The sequence below is a fragment of the Plecotus auritus genome (assembly GCF_963455305.1).
Source record: "Plecotus auritus genome assembly, chromosome: 3".
Classification (NCBI taxonomy): Eukaryota; Metazoa; Chordata; class Mammalia; order Chiroptera; family Vespertilionidae; genus Plecotus; species Plecotus auritus.
The window spans coordinates 167,261,650-167,268,542 of NC_137772.1; the positions used below are offsets into that span (position 1 = coordinate 167,261,650).

Sequence of the window (6,893 nt, forward strand, 5' to 3'; positions counted from 1 at the left end):
GACACGTCGACCGGTTGTCTCCTGCATGCGCCCCAACTGGGACCAGGGGATTGAACCTGCAACTGAGGTAGGTGCCCTTGACTAGATTCAAACCCGAGACCTTTTGGTCCACCAGCTGATGCTCTAAGCACTGTGCAACCATCCAGGGCCATGTTCTTTTTGAGATCAGTTAAGACGTTAGAAAGAAAATCCTACAGAAGTGTTACAATAAAATATAAAATCTATGAAATGTGAACATTATTAAAATCATGTTCTTATATTATTTTTAAACTTACAAAATAAATGCTACATTACTGAGTGAAAAAATATTTTACTTGTTCTCATATATAACAGTAAAACATATAATTTTATTTTAATGTATTTTTATAATTTTATTTTTGAAGTCAATCTTTCAAGATGCAATTTTTTAATATTCTAAAATATCTATGATATTTTAATATTCTAAAATATCATGAATGCAGATTTGCTTTTGTATGTTTTATAATCAATCACAAATAGCCTTTTTAGATTTAGTGTTTAACTATGAAGATTGGGTTATGCTATGTGCTTGTATTAGATAGCTTTGGTTAATGATATATGTTTAATGCTAATCAACTGCCTTTGTGGGGAGGAAATAACTGTTTTATGTGAGCATAAAGCATTAAAAGATAATATAAAAATTAACTGTTTATGACTGTATATAATCTTTAGAAGGAGTATTAATTCATAATATAAGTAAGCCAATTTTTTTTTTAAAAAATATATTTTATTGATATTTTACAGAGAGGAAGGAAGAGGGATAGAGAGCTAGAAACATCGATGAGAGAGAAACATCGATCAGCTGCCTCCTGCACACCTCCCACTGGGGATGTGCCCGCAACTAATGTACATGCCCTTGACCGGAATCGAACCCGGGACCCCTCAGTCCGCAGGCCGACGCTCTATCCACTGAGCCAAACCGGTTTGGCAGTAAGCCAATTTTTATATCTTAGTACATTCTGTAAAAGAAATATTCTGTATCTATCACCTATTCACCTACTTATCTATTTGTTTTGTATCTCTGTCCTCTGACTTGTCTGTCACTTGCCATATTGGCATTCGATATTTGATAACTTACTATATATATATATATATATATATATATATATATATATATAATCCTTTGTACATAAGATAAAGTACAAGAAAGTATCTTGAAAACTGAATTATATATATATATATATTAGGGGTCTGGTGCATGAAATTCATGCACTGGGGGGGGGCCCTCAGCCCAGCCTGCCCCCTCTCACATACTGGGAGCCCTCAGGGGATGTCCTACTGATGGCTTAGGCCCGCTCCCCGGGGCCAGCCCCATCACCCTGCTGCTGCAGCCACTGCCAGTCACCTCAGCCACCAAGGTGTTTTCATTAACATGGACTCGTCCCTTCACCATGAAAAAATGACATTCTTTTTTTTTTTTTTTTTACCAAGAGGAAGGGAGAGGGACAGAGAGTTAGAAACATCGATGAGAGAGAAACATCAATGAGAGAGAAACATCGATCAGCTGCCTCCTGCACACCCCTACTGGGGATGTGCCTGCAACCAAGGTACATGCCCTTGACCGGAATTGAACCTGGGACCCTTCAGTCCACAGGCTGACGCTCTATCCACTGAGCCAAACCGGTCAGGGCAATGACAACATTCTTTAGGCATTTTCAAGATGTGTCTTTCATAGGATATGACCTTTCTTTCTTTCTTTTTTTTTTTTTTTATCCTCACCTGAGGATATATTTCCATTGATTTTTAGAGAATGTGGAAGAGAAAGGGAAAGGCAGAGAGAAACATCAAAGTGAGAGGAACACTTTGATTGGTTGCCTCCTGCATGAGCCCTGACCTGGGCCCCAGCTAGGGAGGATCCTGCAACCTAGGTACATACCCTTGATCAGAATCAAACCCGGACCTTATGGTTGGCAAGCCTAGGCATTATCCACTGAGCCAAACCGGCTAGGGCAAGATATGACATTTCTTAGCCCTCCAGCAGCGGACCTTCGTTTTTTTCTCCAGGAGTGTGGTGGAAAAGCCCTAGATCACCTTTTTGGATTCTTATACCCAAGTTACTAAGAATATTACCAGTGGCATACAGGGAGCTTAGCCAATGAGAGGTCAGAAAAGGTGTTTCCTCTGTAGTTCACACTTATCTCCTCCAATCTCCGGCTCCACCCCTGCCAAGGCCTAAAACCTAAGGGCCTGGGCAGGGGCCCCCCAGCTCCCTCCAATCACCTGCTCCACCCCTGCCAAGGCCTAAAACCTAAGGGCCTGGGCAAGGGCCCCCCAGCTCCCTCTGATCACTGGCTCCACCCCTGCCCAGGAGCCCCCTGGCTCAGGCCCTTTTCAGATTGCTCAGGACCCATTCGGAGCCTACCTTGGAGTGACCTGGGTGCTGAGAAAGTTCCCAGGACCCAGGCTGCTGGGCGCCTACATATGCAAATTAACCTCCATATTTGTTGGGTTAATTTGCATACTCACTCTGATTGGCTGTGGGCGTAGCGGAGGTACGGTCAATTTACATGTTTGTCTATTATTAGGTATGATATATATATATATATATATATATATATATATATATATATATATATATATAACATATAACCATAATGTTATTACTATTATTTTTTATGAAGGAAAGTTTTAACTTCTTTAGAAGGTATATTTCCTACTCCATCATCTCTCTCACAGCCAATATCTTTTTCCTGTAGCTATGTAATGGTATTCTTCCTTGTAAATATGGCAAAGGAAAAACTTTTAATCTTCTATGATATGGTGAAAATAAAACAAAATATCCTTCCTAGGACATTTTAGGTGAGGCCCTTTGTTGATATATCCAATCAAAATATGAAAGGTGAAAGATAAACTGTTTATTTAGGTTCAATGATATTATTAAATTGTATATAACGATAATGGTCCAAATATAAAATTTTTATTATTTGGGATTTGGTTTCAATTTTTTTTCATAATATGAATGACTTGATTTGTCAAAAGATGGGTTAATCATTTTTTTACATAATTCATTGTACAATTTTCTTACTTATTTTTGCAAATAAATTATAGAGTATATGAAAAATATGTTTAATATATCTGATACTTTGGAATTCATTATCACTGAGAAATTTATAATGGACCCACTTCATGATATGCTATATAAAGTACAAATGTATCATGTTGTTGATGTTGACTTAATGATAATATTGACAGTTTTACGACTAAATCTCTAAGAAGAAGAAATACAGAAAATTAGATTTTTATCAGGTTTTTCCTTACTTTAAAATGCAACCAATGGGTTCGCTATACAATTAAGTTTTAAAATATTGTTAACTGTAATACTTTAATAAACATTTTATTGAGCTCTAAAACTCTCCAATAAATTCTTAACTTAAATATTGTATATTTTATTTCTATAACATCCATTTTTGTTAGAAGTTTTTTTTTAGGTTATCCTTTCACTCACTTTGTCCATATATTTGTATAATTTCTATTTCCTTTAATATATTTACAATATTTATTTTATAGTTTTTGCTAATTTTAACTTCTGGGTTATATGTGGATCTTCTTCTATTGACTAATTTTCCCTCTTGACTATGGGTCACATTTTTGCCATAACTTTACATTTTATGCTACTTAAATAACCATAGGCATTGCAATTAATAGCATTTTCCTTTAATGAGGGCATGTTCTTTCCGTTAGGAAGCTAGTACTTCATTTCAATCAGGAACTAAACTGGATTGAAGCTGATTGCTGAGTTGTAACTTCAGTTTCTATCCCCTTCTGACTTAAAATGCCTTGAGCTCTGGACCCAGAATGACTTGGAATCTAAACATAAGGAGACTGTGGAGGTCCCTTTTGGCTTTCCATCTCAGCCTCAGTATTCAACACTGCTGCCAGCACAGCAGTCAGCACTCCCCAGCTATTAGTAAAAGTCCCATGGGCGGAATCAGTGGATCGCTGGAAAAAACTAGATCTGCATTTTTGGTTCTTAATGCTTCCTACCTGTCACCCAAACTGAAGAGGTAAAAGCCCCACTTTCCATAGAAGCAGATTCCTATATCTATGGCATTGCCGACCTTGTACGTATTGTGCTAGACTTGCCAAATGCCCCCTTGTGGCACAGATGTCTGCTTATCTAGGAAGGTCTTAGTCTTATTTGGAATTTAGCTCCTGTAGACTCCTTGTGTCAAGGTCTATCTATCTATCTATCTATCTATCTATCTATCTATCTATCTATCTATCTATCATCTATCTATCTATCATCTATCTATCATCTATCTATCTATCTACCTATCATCATCTCTCTATAATTTAATATATACATACATATATATGTATATAATTTTTAGTTTACTACTTTTTCTAATGATTACAATGGAAACAAAAATGTGTTGTGATCATTTATACCCTAACAAGAAGTAGAATTAATAGTATATTTTCAGTAGTTTTTTTTCCTGTTTTATATATTATGATGATGCAAATTCCTGAGGACAGTGATGCTAGTTTATTCTGCATTGGTTTTTATGGAGGCATGTGAAGTGATTATCTATAGTCTAGTTCTAAAATGATGGAAGATCTTGAAAAAAAAGATTCTAGGAGACTCCATGTTGCTTATGTAAGAAAATATGTGCTTCCATTCTTCTGTCAAAAATCTTTTCCCTTGATCACCTCAATACAGTCAAACATACATTTTTTCATGTGTTTTAAATTTGATAGGCACAATTCTATTGTTGTTTTATTTCAGGATATTATGTGTTGTTAGTTAATATTTATGGTGACTCAAAAATCTAAAATTACTAATGTTGTCTCTACCAACCTTTCTATTATGTATTCAAATAAGTATATGATTTATCACTCTATCACTTCATCAGTAACTTTAAGTATTTTCACCATTTATTAACCAGGATGTGTCTTTGAGGTTCACTTGGGAAGACTAGAGTCTGCTTTTACCATAGCCAGAGGACTGGAGGATGAAAAGACTTAAAAAAAAAAGTAGTTATCAGTTATTGAGCAAGTCAACATATTTTATTCATTAAGAACTTAGAAGTATGAACTGTGTAGTCAACTAACTGAATTCAAATCCTAGTTCTTCAACTTACTAGTTATGTGATTTTAGAGATGTTACTTAACCACCTGTGCCTCATTTTACCCTTCATAAAATTGGCATAATAAAATTATCCACACCACAGTGTTGTTGTAATTCTAATTAGTGTTCTGGGAATTAAGTGGAACTATGAATTAGCCAAAATGTTATAAAAGTATTTTTATTGCTAATTTTATTAATGTTATGAGCCCCTACTACCTATATAGGTTATGAAGATAAAAATGAATAAAAAGTTTCCAATCTTCGCCCAGCTGGTGTGGCCCAGTCGTTGAGTGTTGACCTATGAGCCAGGAAGTTGTGATTTGATTCCTGGTCAGGCCACATGCCTGAATTATGGGCTCAATTCCCAGTAAGGGGTGTGCAGGAGGCAGTCGATCAATGGTTCTCTCTCATCATTGATGTTTCTATCTTTCTTTCCCTCTCCCCTCTTCTCTGAAATAAATTAAATGCATATCTATATTTATATATATAAATGTCAGGCACATAACTAATTTAATAAAGTTTTTCAAACTATATAAATATATCTAAAGTTCATATATTTTTAGAAAGATTATTCTCAATAACTTCTCTATAAAAATAAGTGTGATGGTTTAACCTACTTAACTTTACTACTATGAGGTGTTACCATGTAAGGATTACTCCAGTGAATCTGGTCACAATACATTTCATGTGACTGGAATTGGGTGATATGGATTATTATTCTTTCTTCTCTGATTTGGAAAATTAAATGGAACAGGAAGAGGGTAGTGACTGATGGCCATTCCCTCAGTACATTCCTGGCTTTTTTTTTTCTGGGAAAAGGGTGCCACATTGGAAGAGGTGGGAATATCAGTTCTAAAATCTGGTACATGGGGCTTGGGTTGCAGTCACCGAACTGGATTTCACCTATACTTCCTTGTTTCTTCATCTGAAGAAGGGGATCCTGACTGATAATCAGAGATAACCTTATCATGGGCCCAGGTAACTTTCTTAGTGATCTCGTTCTTGTTCTATCCTCATTTTCAAAGCTGGCAACAATGACTGCATTTTTTTTCTCCCTACCTCATGTGGTCCACCCACAGAATGAGGTCCTCTCACAAGCCCAGGCACTGTACAAAATGTGGCTGTTCTCACAGGCTTTCAATATGTCAGGATCAACTCTCTGAAACTTATTGACACAAATGCATCCATAGGCTGTCCTTTTGATGGTTTTTCAGGATACCAATAATTTTTGTATTTTTCTTGAAGCATCAATTTCTCAGCAAACCTCTCAACTGCCTCTTTTTTCAACGTATCATGTTTTCGAACTAGCCTCATGTCTTTGAGTCATCTTAGTTATAAATGCAGAACTCAGAACACTATTTTCACTCATCTGGAGAAAAACATAACTATATAGCAAGACGGTAGGACATAAATTTCCTCTTTCATGTCTTACAAATTAAATTTATACTTATCAATGTAGGTTTACACATTTTAATCATCTTTAACAATATTTTATGGAGTGAGACAACATCAGTCCTATATAATAAAGAGGGACCATCATGCCCTCACAAAGATGATGGCGCCCACAGCCAATAAGGAGGAAATATGCTAATTGACTGCCCTGCCCTCAAAGATGGCGGTGCCCACAGCCACAAGATGGTGGCGCCCAGTCCCCTCAGCCCCACTGGGGTGGCAGGCACACGGCATGGCTGGGCCCGCCTTTAGGTGGGTCCGGCCACTCTGCATGTCTGGCTCCGGAGTCCCCCAGTTCCCTCAGCCCCCCAGCCACCCAGGACTGGCCCAAGGCACAAGCAAGCCTCAGATGGCG

General features: G+C 37.0%; 1 pseudogene across 1 annotated transcript; it reads right to left on the minus strand.

Moving 5' to 3' along the window:
• Nucleotides 1-5,769: 5,769 nt before the first annotated feature.
• On the minus strand, nt 5,770-6,400 carry LOC308244219 (protein BTG3-like; annotated as a pseudogene). The gene has a single exon. The product of its transcript is annotated as a protein BTG3-like (transcript).
• Nucleotides 6,401-6,893: the final 493 nt, after the last annotated feature.